The following is a 16,219-nucleotide window of genomic DNA, read 5'->3' as shown; positions in this document are numbered from 1 at the left end:
GACCCTACCTCCCGGGTCAGTGAGGATCTAGGGAGGCTGGCGGAGAGAGGGGCGGTCGTTGCTTTAACAGGGACCCGCCGAGCACCCAGGAGGTACCGCAGCCATGCCCTCTGACCCACCCCCCCGCCGTGTTCCATCCCAGGCTGTCACATACTCCTGAAAGTAGTGGTTCTGCTTTGAACTTAATTCTGTAAGTATTCATCCCCTTTCATGTGTTATTTGTCAAATATGTTACAGCCTTTTCCGTAGAAATACACGTAGTAGAGCTTTCTATGCAGTGGGCCTGGAGATGTGCATTTTCAGTAATGCTTTAGTTGATTTTAATGCACTGGCAAGGGTGAGAACCACGGCCTTAAACTGTACATATCCAAACTTAACTGTCTTCTTCCCCCTTTTCCCAAGACCTGACAGGCATCTAGGTCAGAGTTTTTGGGCTAGGAGCTATTAGTGTGTCAAAGTCAGTTTAATGGGTTGCAACCAATATATATATATATATATTTTAATGAAATAAAATAGAATGCAAAATCTCAGTGCATTTCGCATAATAAAGGTGAGAATTGTGAAAGTTCTGTTGTGTGTGTTTGTGTGTGTGTGTGTGTTTGTGTGTGTGTGTAGATGATAATATTTATCTTCCAAATTTGGGCGCTTTTGACAATGAAAGGGGGTGCAACTCTAGGACCAAAGGTGTAATCTGAGGCTGTCTCTGACCAACCAGGATGTATGGTCATCTGCATGTGAGTACGCCGAATATAAAATGTATCTCAGACATTTCCATGGTCCCCGGCCATGTCTTTGTCCAGAAGTCTTCAAGGATGCCCCGTGGCCTGCATGGATTGCATCCCATGCCATGGAAGCCCCTTCAAAATCCAGTGTCATCCAGTGTGGCTTACTATCAGGGGTTTACATCACTGCTCCGTTGACATTCCTTTACTCCTGGTTGCCCTCTAGAAAACTTCCTCTCTCTTTTTCCCCTAAAGCACAGCCATCATTCACCTTGTAAAGCCAGTTCAAGTCATTGCCCGCTGCATGGCCCTGGTTGGGCACCGCCTCTCCTTGGTGTAGCATGGCAACACAAATTCCTGTTAGTCCATGAGTCATCCATCCCCACATTGTTTACATGGCTCGCCCCTCATAGAACAAATGATCCTCAATTTTTATGAGTGTTTATAAGCTTGTGTGAGACTATAAACTTCAGTGACAGTGATGGTTATCCCTGTATGGTGAGTTTACTAATGATGTTAATTTCTAAAATTTCCAGAGAATTTGCATCACTTGTATAATCTAGAAAAAAGAAAAGAAACAGAATTGTGTTGAATAGCAAATGAAAAATTCCATTTCTCCTTCCTTTTGGTAGTCTAGAACATAGTCTTCTAAACTTTTTACATAGATTTTTATAGTTTTTTTATGTTGAAGTAATTTTAGATGTACTGAAGTCTTGCAAATATAATAAAAGATATGAAAGTTGACAAATTGGACTTCATAAAAATGTAAAACTTTTGTGCTTCAAACAGCACCATCAAGAAAGCAAAAAGAATGAGAAAATACTTGCAAATCATATATTTGATAAGGATCCAGTATCCAGAATATATAAACTCCTACAAGTCCATAAAAAAGATAAACTCATTAAAAAACTAGGCAAAGGATTTGAGTAGAAATTTCTTCAAAGAAGATATAGAAATGGCCAATAAGCACATAAAACAAAAAAAGCTCAACATCCTTAGTCATTACAAAAATGCAAATCAAGGCCACAATTAGATACTACTTCATACTCTCTTAGCTATGATCAAAAGGACAGATAGTAACAAGTGTTGGTGAGGATGTGGAGAAGTTGAAACCCTCACACTTCACTGGTGGGAATATAAAATAGTGCAGCTACTTTGGAAAATAGTTTGGCAGTTCCTTAAAAAGGTAAACACAGAATTATATGACCTGGCAATTCCATTCTTAGGTATATACCCAAGAGAAATTAAAACATGTCCACACAGAAACTTGTATGCAGATATTTACAGCAACATTTTTTATGCTAGCCAAAAGGTCACAATAACCCAGATGCTGAGTGGATAAGCCAGATGTCATACAGCCACACAGTGGAATAATTTTGGCAATAAAAAGGAATGAGGTAGTGATAATATGCTGTATCATGAATATATTCAATTTCTGGGGTTGCCATATCAAAGTACCAGAAACTGGGAGGCTTAACAGAAATTTATTGTCTCATAGTTTTGGAGGCTGGAAGTCTGAAATCAAGGTATTGGCAGGGTTGGTTTCTTCTGAGGAGTGTGAAGGAAAATCTTTTCCATGCCTATCCTCTAGCTTCTTGTAGCCTCAGGCATTCTGTGGCTTGCAGATGGTGTTCTTCCTGTGTCTTGATCTCATCTTCCCTCTAAGTGTACCTATCGCTGTGTCCAAATTTCCCCTCTTTATGAGGACTCAATCATTGGATTAGGGCCCACCACAGCTAATGACCTCATCTTTACTTGACATCTGCAGAGATCCAAATTTCAAATAAAGGCACATTCACAGGTACTGGGATTAGAACTTGAACATCTTTTGGGGGTACACAATTCAACACATAACAATGGATGAACCTCGAAAACATTATGCTGAAAGAAAGAAGCCGGTTACAAAAAGCTTCCATTTCCAAATGATTCCATTTATGTGAAAGGTCCAGAATAGGCAACTCTAGAGACAAAGTGTATTAGTAGTTGCCTAGGGCTGAGGGAGAGCAGGATTGCTAGTGGGTAAATTATACGTCTGTAAAGTTGTTTGAAATATAACAATACTCAGAGTTCTTGTATACCCTTCATCCAGCTTTTAATGTTAGTATATTACATAACTGTAATATAATTATTTAATTGAGAAAATTAACATCTATACAATACTCTTTACTAGACTCCATTTAAATTTCATTAGTTATCCAAACATGGATACCAAGGGGGAAAGGGGGGTGGGATGAATTGGGAGATTGGGGTCAATATACACTATTGATACTATGTATAAAATAGATAAATAATGAGAACCTATTGTATAGCACAGGGTACTCTACTCAGTGCTCTGTGGTGACCTAAATGGGAAGGAAATCCAAAAAAGAGAGGATACATGTATACATATAGCTGATTCACTTTACTATACAGTAGAAACTAACAACATTGTAAAGCAACTATACTCCAATAAAAATTTTTAAAAATAAACAAAATAGTTCAATAAAAGATGGTTCTTAAAAAAAATTATCCAAGCAATGTCTTTTTTTCTGGTTCAGGATCCAATTTAGGATCCCACTTTGTGTTGGTTTATCCTGTCGCCTTAGCCTCCTGGAATCTTAGACAATTTTTAGTCTTTCTTTGTCTTTGATGATCTTTGATGATCTTGACACGTGAAGAGTATGGGAAAATTATTTTGTAAGATGTCCCTCAATTTGGGTTTTCTGATTGATGAGAAATCAATCAGTTTGGGTTTTCTGATTGATGCATTTTTGGCAAAACGATTACAGATGTGATGTGCCCTTCTTGGTGCATCATATTAGAGGTACGTGAAATTGGTAAGTCATTAATGGTTAAGTCTGATCATTCTGTTAAGTTGTTATTTATCAGATTTCTTTAACTGTAAAGTTAAAAACTTTTCTTTTTAAATTAATAAGTAGCTTGTGGGGAGAAACTTTAAGACTTTGCATTTACCTTATTTTTTAAATCAGAGTTTCATCCAGTAATTTTAGATTTCATTCTTGCTCACAGCAGTTATTACTGTGGTATTTACCAAATGGTGATTTTCTATTTCCTGTTTTCTTTCTACCTTTGTTAAATGGAATTCTACTCTAAGGAAGAGCTGTCCTTTCCCCTCCATTTATTTACAGACAGTCCCTACTTACAGTGGTTTGACTTATAATTTTTTGATTTTACGACAGTGTGAAAGCAATAGAAGTTGAGTAGAAACTGTACATCGAATTTTGAATTTTGATCTTTTCCTGAGCTAGTGATATGTAGTATGATACTGTCTTGTGATGCTGGGCAGTGGCAGTGAATCAGTCAGTCACACAGTCAGGGAGGTAAACAACCAGTACACTTAGAACCATTCCGTACCCTTACAACCATTCTAGATTTTTACTTTCAGCATAGTATTCAATAAAATACATGAGATATTCAGTAGTTTATTATAATGTAGGTTTTGTGTTAGATGACTTTGTCCAACTTTAGGCTAACGTAAGTGTTCCGAGCACATTTAAGATAGGCTTGGCTAAGCTATGATGTTCCATAAGTTAGGTGTATTAAATGCATTTTCAACTTATGGGTTTATCAGGACATAACCCCACCATATTTTGAAGATCTGTATTTATTTATTCAATTATTTTGTTTATAACAGTATGGACTCATGGATGTTTATTCTATCAGTTTTAATCCATTAGTGTCATTTATTATGCTGCTCAAATTGTCCCAAATTTGGCCACTGAAAGCTTGTAGGGAGCCTCTAAGATGGCCTCCGACAATATCTACCTCTTAGTATTCAGGCCTTTTCTTAATCTCTCCTTGAGTGTAGGCTGGATATAGTGACATTTCTAATGAATCGAAAAGGTGATGGGATGTCACTGCTGAGATTAGGGTTAAGTAAAAGACTGGCTTCTCTCTTGAGCAGACACTCTTGCTTTCTCATTCTCTTGTTCCCTTGCTCCTTCACTTCCTCACTGTGATGGAAATCAGCTGCCATATTGTGAGCTGCCCTGTGGAGAGGCCCCTGTGCCAAGGAACTGAGAGAGGCCTCCTAGCAATAGCTAGTGAAAAACAGGCCCTCAGCCCAACACCCCACAAGAAACTGAATCCTGCCAACACCATAATAATGAGCTTGGAAATTCATCCTTCCTTATTTAAGCCTTGGGATGATCCTGGCTGACAGCTTGACTGCAACCCCATGAAAAACCTTGAGCCAAGGGAATCTCTATTAGTTTGCTGGGACTACCATATGTACCACAGGCTGGGTGCCTTAAACAGCAGAAATTTATTTTCTCACAGATCTGGAGGTCAGAAGTCCAAGATCAAGGTTCTGGCTGACTTGGTTTCCAGTGAGGGCTTTCTTCCTGGTGTGTAGATGGCCTCCTTCTCACTATATATTTACATGGTCTTTCCTTGGTGCATGTACATAGGGATTGGGGCTGCATGGGGAGAACACTAGTTCTCTGGTGTGCCTTATAAGGACACTAGCCCTATTGGATCAAAGCCCAACGTTATGACCTCATTTAACCTTAATTACTTCCTTAGAGGCCCCATCTCCAAATACAGCCACACTCAGGGGTAGGGCTTCAAAATATGAATTTGGGGGGGAAATAAACAAGGACCAGGAAAGAGGCAACTTAGCAAGACAGAAAACTTACAGACAATAACTGCTTTACTGCAGCCAGACACCATGGAACAAAATGGGCCCTCATCCCCCTCAGCAAAGGTTAAGTGGGGAACCTAGACTTCCACGATTGTCTTGCTGGGATGATTTCAGAAAAGACCAAGAGAAGCTGGGATTGTCATGGCCACCCAATAATAATGAGACCTTTCCTCCTTCATAGTGTTCATGAAAGTCATGAACATGTAGGGAGCAGTTACAAGGCACTCTCCCCTCTTCCCCCCACCGCCCATGCCTCGTATTAGGGTTCTCCTGAGAAACTAGAGGGAGGTGGGAAGAAGAGATGAACCAGGAACACTAAGGGCAAGAGAAGATTGATATCAGCTCAAGCATTTGCGCTTGAGCTTTTGTTCTGTTCAGGCTCTCAGTAGATTGGATGATACCCACCCACTTTGGAGAGGACCATCAGCTTTACTCAGTCCACCAATTCAAATGCCAACCTCTTCTGGAAACACTCTCACAGCACATCCAGAAATAATCTTTACAATCAAGGCATTCTATAGCCCAGTCAAACTGACATACAAAATTAATCATCATACCCTCCCAGCCAGGGTGATGGAATTTCACCCCCACTTGGCAGAATTGAGGTGGGGTCTTCCCTTCTGTGCTGATGTGATGTGAGAGGAGCCTGTAAAACAGAAGATTTAAATAGGATCTGAGTCTCAATGCAGTAATCAAAATGTCCAGGGTACAACTGAAAATCACTCATTATGCCAAGAACCAAGACTATCTTAACTTGAGAAAGACAAGGTAATCATCAGACACCAAACCAGAAATGACACAGAGATGGGCATTTTCTGACAAAGGTTTTAAAGCAGGCATGATAAAAATACTTTAATTAAAAAATTCTGAAAATGCTTGAAACAAAAAACTAGAAAGTCTCAGCAAAGAAATACAAAATATAAAGAGGAACCAAGTGGAAATTTTAAAACTGAATATTACAATAAAGGAAATAGTAAACTCACTAGAAGGATTCAGCAGCAGAGTGGAAATGATAGGGAAAGGATTGGTGAAAGTAAAGATAAAACAATAGAAATTAACCAACAGAGAAAAATAGATTGGGAAAAAAAAAGTGAATAGAGGCTCAGGGACCTATGGTAGTATAACAAATGATCTAATATTTATCTCATCTGCATCCCAGAGGGAGAGGAGAAAGAGGGTGGGGTTGAAAACATATTTGAATAAATAATGACTGAAAAAAAAATTTGGCAAAAGACATAAAACTACAGATTCAAAAAGCTGAGCTAACCCAAAATAGGATGCACCCCCAAAAATACCATGCCAAGATACATCATAGTCAAAATTCTGAAAACTAAAGACGAAAAATCTTGAAAGCAGAAAGAAAAAAATAATACTTTACCTATAAGTAAAAAACAATTTGAATTACAGCAAGTTTCTTTTCAGAAGCTAAAGAGGCCAGAAGGAAGGGGCATCACATTTCCAAGTGCTGAAAACAACTATAACTAAGAATTCTATATGCAGTGAAAATATTCTTCAGGAATAAAGTGTATAGATATCAAGACATTCTCAGATGAAGGAAAACTAGAAGGGTTTGTCACCAGTAGATCCACCCTATATTTTTTAAAAAGGGCTGAAGGAGGTTCTTGAACTGGAAAGGAAATGATAAAAGAAGAATTCTTGAAACATCAGGAAAGGAGATAGAACAATAGAAAGAGTAAAAATATTACTTAATACAATGGAATTTTTTCTCTTAAGTTTTCTAAATTACATTTGGTGATTGAAGCAAAAATTGTAACATTGTCTATGAATCTCAAAGCATGTAGGGGAAATATTTAGGACAATTGTATTATAAATGACAGAGGGTAAAGGAACTGAAAGGATTGAAAGGTTTTTACACTTCACTCAAACTGGTGAAATCTTGACACCAGAGGACTATGAAAAGTTATGTGTGCATAATATAATACAACTAAATGTCTATACAAAGAGATACATTCAAAAGCACTATTGATAAAGCAAAATGGAATTCTAAAAGAAAAAAAGGTACAAGTAACCCAAAGGAAGGCAGAAGAAGAAAACAGAGGAAAGAAACAAAATGAAACAAAAAACCCCACTGAAGTCCTAGCATATCAATAATTACATTACATGTAAATGTCTGAATATACCAACTAAAAGAGAAGAACAGAGTACATAAAAAACAAGACCCTACTATATGCTCCCCACAAGAAACTCAGTTCAAAATTAATGGTATAGGTAGTAAAGTAAAAAGATGGCAAAAGATATGCAATGCAAACATTAATCAGAAAAAAGCTGTAGTGGCTACATTAATGTCAGATAAAGTAGACTCTAGAGCAAAGAAAATTACTAGGGTCAGAGAGGGGCATTTCATAATACTAAAAGGGTCAGGCTATCAAGAAGACATGGCAATCCTAAATTTATATGTACCAAACAACAGAGCTGCAAAATACTTAAAGCAAAAACGGACAGAACTGAGAGGAGAAATTGACAAACCCATGATTATAGTTGGAGACTTCAATGCCCCTCTTTCAATAATTGACTGAAGTATGTGGAAAATCAGCAAGGTTATATAATAACTCAACAGTACCATGAATTAACAGGATGCAGCATGCACACACACACACCACTTCACCCAACAACAGCAGAATACACATTCTTTTCAAGTTCCCGTGGGTAGTTTACCAAGATAGACCACTTACCATGATAGAGCCATAAAACAAACTTCAACATGTTTAAAATAAGTGAAATCATACTGTGTGTGTTCTCACCACAAATGAACCAAGCTAAAGATCGGTAACAGAAAGATAACAGGAAAATCTCTAGTTGGAAACAAGCTGCTAAATAATCTTTGAGTCAAAGAGGAACTCTCAAGCGAAATAAAAACAACACGTTGAACTAAATGAAAATGAAATTAAAACATACCAAGACAAGTGGGCTATAACTAAAGTAGTGCTAGAGAAAAATTTATAGCACCAAATTCTTACATTAGAAAAAAGGGAAAGTCTCAAGAAAATCATGTAAGCTCTCACTTTAGGATCCTGTCCGGTGCAGAAGTAGGGAAATAATGAAATTGAAAGTAGAAAAACAATAGAGAAAGTAAGCAAAAGATGGTTCTTTGAAAAGATCAATAATATTGCCAAATGACGCAAATTAGCAATATCAGAAATGAAGTGGGATACCACTACAAATCTTGTAGATCTCAAAGAAGTAATAAGGAAATATAAATAATTTTACATACATAAATTTGACAACTAAAGTGAAATGGACTAATTCCTCAAAAATCATCCAATATGGAATATAAATTTTTTTATAGTTCTATAAATATTAAAGAAATTGAGTTTTTAATTTAAAACCTCCCAAGAAGGGACTTCCCTGGTGGTCCAGTGGTTAAGACTCCATGCTTCCAATGCAAGGGGCGTGTATTCAATCCCTGGTCAGGGAACTAAGACCCCACATGCCATGCAGTGTGGCCAAATAAATAAATAAATAAAACATAAAAACTCCAAAGAAAGAATCAGATGTTTTCAGCAGAGAGTTCTACCAAACATTAAAACAAGAACCAATTTTACACATTATCTACCAGAAAGCAGAAAAGGAGAAATTCCCCAACTCGTTTTGTGAGGCCAGTGTTATCCTGATACCAAAACCATACAAAGACCATTCAAGAAAGGAAAACTGCAGATTAATATCTCTCATGAATACAGATGCAAAAATTCCTCAATGAAACATTAATAAGTAGAATTCAGCAATATATAAAAAGAGCTTTGGGATTCTGGGAAGACAGAGTAGGAAGTGCCGGGAACCTTGTCTTCTTTCCTGGACAGTTATACTGGCAGAATCTGCTTGATATAGCTATGTTGGAACTCTGAAGTCTATTCAGACTTGCAACTTCAAGGAGAAGGGAAATTGCAGTTAATTTTGGTCAATTTCAGCAATTGCTACCCATCCCCCAACCTCAGCTCTGAAACAGTCAGTTGTGCATTTGTACCAGGAGCAGCTGACATGCAGCTTGCTGACCCAAGGTGGGCAATAAGGACCCTGTCCTCCAAATATCAGGGACCTGTTTTCTGATTGTTGATTGCTGCTTCTGATAATGGAAGTACAGACATAGAACTGGGCAGTCATTGCTGCACCACCCCTCCCATTGTTGCAAGCCCCAAGCCCTACAGCTGAAACAACTTCTAGGAGATTTAAAGAGCTGGCACTTTTCTCTCCATCTTTATTTATCTTTTCTCCTTATTTGGGGAGCCAGACATTTAAGGACTAGGACATTCAAAAGCAACCCATGTACAGATCACCATACATGTCTAAGGAAAAACACAGACTCAGACCTGATAAGACCTTAAGTTTATACCTCAGGCTTATCCCTGGAAGAGAGAGCATAAAACAATAAAAATACCAATAAAGTAAACAAAAATGAAACTCTTGAGAAATGGAACAATCTGATTTCCAGACTTACTACATTGTTAGATTCAAATATTAAATTTTCAGGGAAAAAAATTATAAGATGTGCAAAGAAACAGGAAAAAAATTTTTTCCATGCAAAGAAAAAAAAATCAACAGAAACTGGTGAGAAAGGCCATATGGCAGACCCAATAGACAAAGAATTAAAAAAAACCTGTCTTAAAGACGCTCAAAAAACTAAAGGAATACATAGAGAAAGTCAAGATAATGATGTATGAACAAAATGGAACTATGAATAAAGAGAAAGTATAAGAGCACACTAAAAAGAGATTCTGGAGCTGAAAAGTACAATAACTTGAATGAAAAACTCACTAGATCCCAGTCAAAAGCAGATGTGAGTAGGAGAAGAAAGAATCAGTGAACAAGAAGATAAAACAATTGAAATTGTCAAGTCTGCAGAACAGAAAGAATAAAGATTGAAGGAAAGTGAACAAAGCCCAAGGAACCTGTGGAACATCTTCAAGAGTACCAACATGCATTGTGGGAGTCCCAGAAGAAGAGAGAGACAGACAGGAGCAAAGGGATTATTTGAAGAAATAATGCCTTAAAACTTCCCAAATTTGAAGAAAGACATGAACATAAACACCCAAGAACCTTAATGAACGCCTAATAAGATGAATTCAAAGAAGGTCACACTGAGACATAGAAACTGTTGAAAGCAAAAGAAAATCTTGAAAGCAGCAAGAGAGAAGTGATTCATCACATAGAAGTGACCTTCAGTAAGATCATCAGCAGATTTCTCACTTGAAACTTTGGAGGCCGGAGGTCAGTGGGCTGGTATATTCAAAGTGCCAAAAGAAAACCACCAAAAAGTGTCAATCAAGAATCCTAAATCTGCCCCAAACTGTCCTTAGAAGGGAGGGAGAAATTAAACCAAAAGCTAGCACAAGGAATAAATAATAAAGATTAGAACAGAGATGATGAATGAAATATAAATTAGAAAAATGGCAGGGAAAATGAATGAAAACAAAACTTTTTGTTTTGTTTTGTTTTTTTAAAAAGGAGGCTTCTGGGAAGATGGTGGAGCCAGAAACACCAGGAATCTGTCTACCCAACTAGGCAAAAATTGCACCAGCAGAATCATCTGATGTAACTGTTTTGGACCTCTGGAGTCTGTTGAACACAGGTAACTTTTAGGGGAACCCTTGGATGGTAAATTTCTGTCAATAATCAGCACTTGGCACAGTAGCAGCTACCAATTCCCAACACACAATCTGTGTGACTGTGTTCCTGGAGCAACTTGCACCCAGCTTGTGAGAGTCAGGGTGGGCAACAAGTACCTTTTCTTTCAAATATCAGGGATCTGTTATATGATTGTTGATTGCTGCTTCTGATCACAGAGGTGCAGACAAATAGAGCTAGAGGGGAGCCATTGTTGTTGCACCTCCTCCCATTATTGCAAGCCCCTACCCCATCTGGCTCAAGTGTCTTTCAAGATATTGAAAGGCCAGCACTCTTCATCCCCCCTTCATTTTTTGCTTTTCCTCTTTTGGGAGACAGACATTAAAGGCTAGACTATTAAAAAACAACTGCATATATGGGTAAAATTAGAAAGTGATTACGCATGCCTAAGAAGAGTCTCAGAAAAGACATAAGCCCTTAACTTTACACCTTAGGCTGATTCTCAGGACAGAGACAGCCTATGGCAATCAAAAACAGCAACAACAGCAAACCCTGGGGAAGGGGGAAGAATCTGATTTCCAGAGCTACCACATTATTAGATTCAAATGTCCAGTATTCAACAAAAACATTACAAGGCATACAAAAAAACAGGAAAGTGTGGCCCATTCAAAGGAAAAAAATATATCAACAAAATATGTCCCTGAAAAGAGTTTATGGAAGGAGAGGAGGCAAGATGGTAGAGTAGAAGGATGTGAGCTCACCCCTTCTTATGGAAACACCGGAATCACAACTAACTGCTGAAAAACCACTGACCAAAAAAAAAAAATGCTGGAACCTACCAAAAAAGATAGGATACCCTAAATCCTAAATCCAAAGGCAAAGAAGAAGCCACAAAGAGATGGTAAGACAGGTGCAATCACCATAAAATCAAATCCCATACACACTGGGTGGAAAACAGTTATACCACAGCAGTTCTCCTACAGGAGTGAAAGTTCAGAGCGTCATGTTGGGCTCCTCAGCTTGGGGGCCTGGGAATGGGAGGAAGAGCCCCCAGAGAGTCTGGCATTGAAAGTCACCACAGCACTGGGGGAAAGAGAAACTCCACTCTTGGAGGGTGTACATAGGGTCTCATGTGCACCAGGACCCAGGGAAAAAAGCGGTGACCTCATAAGCGACTGGGCCACACTTAGCTGCTATTGTTGGAGGGTACCCTGCAGAGGTAGGAGGCAACTGTGACTCACTGTGGGGAAAGGGACACTGGTGGCGGTGGCTGTGGCAAGTGCTCATTGGCGTGGGCCCTCTAGGAGGGTGCCATGTTCTCACCAAGACCTGGCACCACCCAACAGCCTGAAGGCTCCAGTGCAGGGACACCTCAGGCCAAACAACCAACAGGACTGAAACATAGCCCCATGCATCAGCAGACAGGCTGCTTAAAGTCTTCCTTAATAAACAGCCACCCAATAATGCACACACACTCAGACACAACTCTGCCCACCAGAGGGACCAGACCCAGCTCCACCCACCAGCGGGCAGGTACCAGTCCCTCCCACCAGACAGCCTCAGGTGGCAGACAGCAGAGGCAAGAGAACTACAACCCTACAGCCTGTGGAACAGGAACTGCAATCACAGATAGTTAGAAAAAATGAGATGGCAGAGGAATACGTCCCAGATAAAGGAACAAGATAAAACCCCAGAAGAACAACTAAGGGAAGTGGAGATAGGCAACTTACCTGAAAAAAACTCAGAGTAATGGTAGTAAAGATGATCCAAGATCTCAGAAAAAGAATGAAGGCACAGATTGAGAAGACATAAGAAATGTTTAACAAAGACCTAGAAGAACTAAAGAACAAACAGAGATGAATGATACAATACCTGACATGAAAAATACACTAGAAGGAATCAGTAGCAGAATAACTGAGGCAAAAGAACGGATAAGTGACATGGAAGGCAGCATGGTGGAAATCACTGCCACAGAACAGAATAAAGAGAAAAGAATGAAAAGAAATGAGAACAGTCTGAGAGACCTCTGGGAAAACATGAAATGCACCAACATTTGCATTATAGGGGTCCCAGAAGGAGAAGAGAGGGAGAAACGGCCTGAGAAAATATTTGAACAGATAATAGCTGAAAACTTCCCTAACATGGGAAGGGAAGTAGTCACCTAAGTCCAGGAAGTGCAGAGAGTCCCAGGCAGGAGAAACCCAAGGAGGAACACACTGAGACAGATAGTAATCAAACTGACAAATATTAAAGACAAAGAAAAAATATCAAAAGCAACAAGGGAAAAGCAACAAACGATATACAAGGGAACTCCCATAAGGGGGTCAGGTGATTTCTCAGCAGAAACTCTGCAGGCCGGAAGGGAGTGGCACAATATACTTAAAGTGATGAGAGGGAAGAACCTACAACCAAGAATACTCTACCCAGCAGGGCTGTCATTCAGATTCAACATAGAAATCAAAAGCTTTACAGACAAGCAAAAGCTAAGAGAATTCAGCACCACCATCCAGCTTTGCAACAAGTGTTAAAGGAACTTCTCTAGGTGGAAAAGAAAAGGCCACAACTAGAAACAAGAAAATTATGAATGAAAAGCTCACTGGTAAAGGCAAACATACAGTAAAGGTAGGAAATCATCTGCACACAAATATATCAAAATCAGCAATTGTGAGAAGAGGAGAGCACAAATGCAGGATATCGGAAATGCGTTTGAAATTATAGACAATCTATATTGTCTTTATTGAATTAAAACAATCTATATTGTTGTTTATATACAGACGTCTATATCAAAACCTCATGGGAACAGCAAACTGAAAATCTACAATAGATACACACAAAAAAGCAAAAGCAGTCCAAACACAACACTAAAGTAAGTCATTGAATCACAAGAGAAGAGAATGAAAGAGGAAGGGAAGAAAAAACACAAAAACAAATCCAAAACAATTAACAAAATGGCAATAAGAACATACATATGATAATTACCTTAAATGTAAATGGATTAAATGCTCCAACCAAAAGACATAGGCTGGCTGAATGGATACAAAATAATACCTGTATATATGCTGTTTACAAGAGACCCACTTTAGATCCAGGGAAACATACAGACTGAAAGTAAGGGGATGGAAAAATGTATTCCATGCCAATGGAAGTCAAAAGAAAGCTGGAGTAGCAATACTCATATTAGACAAAATAGGCTTTAAAATAAAGACTGTTACAAGAGACAAAAAGGACACTACATAATGATCAAGAGATCAATCCCAGAAGATATAACAATTGTAGATATATATGCATCCAACATAGGAGCACCTCAATTTATAAGGCAATTACTAACAACCATAAAAGGAGAAATCAGCAGTAACACAAAAACAGTGGAGGACTCTAACACCCTATTTTCATCAATGGACAGATGATCCAGACAGAAAATCAATAAGGAAATGCAGGCCTTAAATGACACACTTGACCAGAGGGACTAAATTGATATTTATAGAGCATTCCATCCAAAACAGCAGAATACACGTTCTTCTCAAGTGCACGTGGAGTATTCTCCAGGATTGAGCACATGCTGGGCCACAAAGCGAGCCTCGGTAAATTTTACTGATTATTGACCCAGGGATTTTTGCAGAAAGTAATGCCTTTAGCTGGTGATTTTTATTTTGGCTGGCCAAAAATTAATTCTTTTATTTCACTAACACTTTGTGGGTTATTGCCTTCAATAGAGACACTTGACATACCTGTAAAATCTTCTAATTTTCATGAAATGTTGTTTTCAATTCACTATTCTGTAGAAGCAAAGGTGCATTCTCTAGCACCCTGAGTTTCATTTTCACTTTTTGTATCAGAATCAGTCACTATTTTTTAAAATCTTTTTATTGGTCTAATATTCACATCATCTGAATCAGAACTGTATTCTGAAAAACTATCATCTTCTGAGACACTAGTACATGTGTCAATCAGACATCAGAGAAAGTATGTGCATAAAATTGACTGAAAAATTCTTCACTCAAAATTTTGCAATGCGTCATTTTGGAAGATTTTATGTATATAATATATACAAGGTTGGAACAAAAACTTAATGGAGCAAAATGTGAATGATAATGACAATTGTAAGTTGTATAAAGAACATTGATCAATTTATGCTCTAACAAATTGCACAGTGATGTTAATTGTAGCAGTCTCTAAGAACATATTGATACATCTCTGTTCAATAACATCCAGGTAACAAAAGATGTATTAATACGTCTCTGGTCAACAATGTGTTAATAAAATTGAAGTCATAACAATCATCTTTAATGACCATAATGCTGTGAGATTAGAAATCAACTACAAGAAAGAAAAAAAGTGTACAGAACACAAGCATGTTGGACGTTAAACAATAAGCTTCTAAACAACCAATGGATCACTGAAGAAATCAAAGAGGAAATCATAAAATACCTAGAGACAAATGAAAATGAAATCACGACAATCCAAAACCTATGGGACACAGCAAAAGCAGTTCTAAGAGGGAAGTTTATAGCAATAGAGACTTACCTCGGGAAACAAGGAAAATCTCAAATAAACAACCTAACCTTACACCTATAGCAACTAGAGAAAGAAGAACAAAACCCAAAGTCAGTAGAAAGAAACAAATCATAAAGATCAAAGCAGAAATAGATGAAATAGAGATGAAGAAACTAATAGAAAAGATGAATGAAAGTAAAAACTGGTTCTTTGAAAAGATAAATAAAATTGATAAACCTTTAGGGCTTCCCTGGTGGCGCAGTGGTTGAGAGTCCACCTGCCGATGCAGGGCACACGGGTTCGTGCCCAGGTCCAGGAAGATCCCACATGCCACAGAGCGGCTGGGCCCGTGAGCCATGGCCACTAAGCCTGCGCGTCCAGAGCCTGTGCTCCGCAACAGGAGAGGCCACAACAGTGACAGGCCCACATACCGAAAAAAAAGAAAAAAAAATTGATAAACCTTTAGCCAGACTCATCAAGAAGAAGAGGGAGGGGGCTCAAATCAATAAAATCAAAAATGAAAACGGGGATGTTACAATGGACACCACAGACATACAAAGGATCATAAGAGACTAGTACAAGCAACTATATGCCAATAAAATTGACAACCTAAAAGACATGGACAGATTTTTAGAAAGGTACAACCTCCCCAAACTGAACCAGGAAGAAACAAAATATGAACAGACCAATCACAAGTACTGTAATTGAAACTGTGTTTTTAAAACTCCCAACAAACAAAAGTCCAGGATCAGATGGCTTCACAGGCAAATTCTATCAAACA

The 16,219-nt window shown here is 38.4% G+C and overlaps 1 protein-coding gene across 1 annotated transcript in view; it reads left to right on the top strand.

Moving 5' to 3' along the window:
• Positions 1–108: 108 nt before the first annotated feature.
• The window catches only part of LOC309827660 (up-regulator of cell proliferation), a 92,433-nt gene continuing 76,322 nt past the window's right edge, over positions 109–16,219 (top strand). The window contains exons 1-2 of the mRNA XM_082662432.1: positions 109–190; positions 10,825–10,948. The gene's annotated coding sequence lies outside the window, so the exon portion shown is untranslated. The remainder of the gene's footprint in view (positions 191–10,824; positions 10,949–16,219) is intronic.

This window comes from Grampus griseus (assembly GCF_964374135.1).
Source record: "Grampus griseus genome assembly, chromosome: 9".
In the NCBI taxonomy this organism is placed as follows: domain Eukaryota; kingdom Metazoa; phylum Chordata; class Mammalia; order Artiodactyla; family Delphinidae; genus Grampus; species Grampus griseus.
The sequence above is the reverse complement of the archived record's forward strand: the minus strand, read 5'-3'. Positions and strand labels throughout refer to the sequence as shown.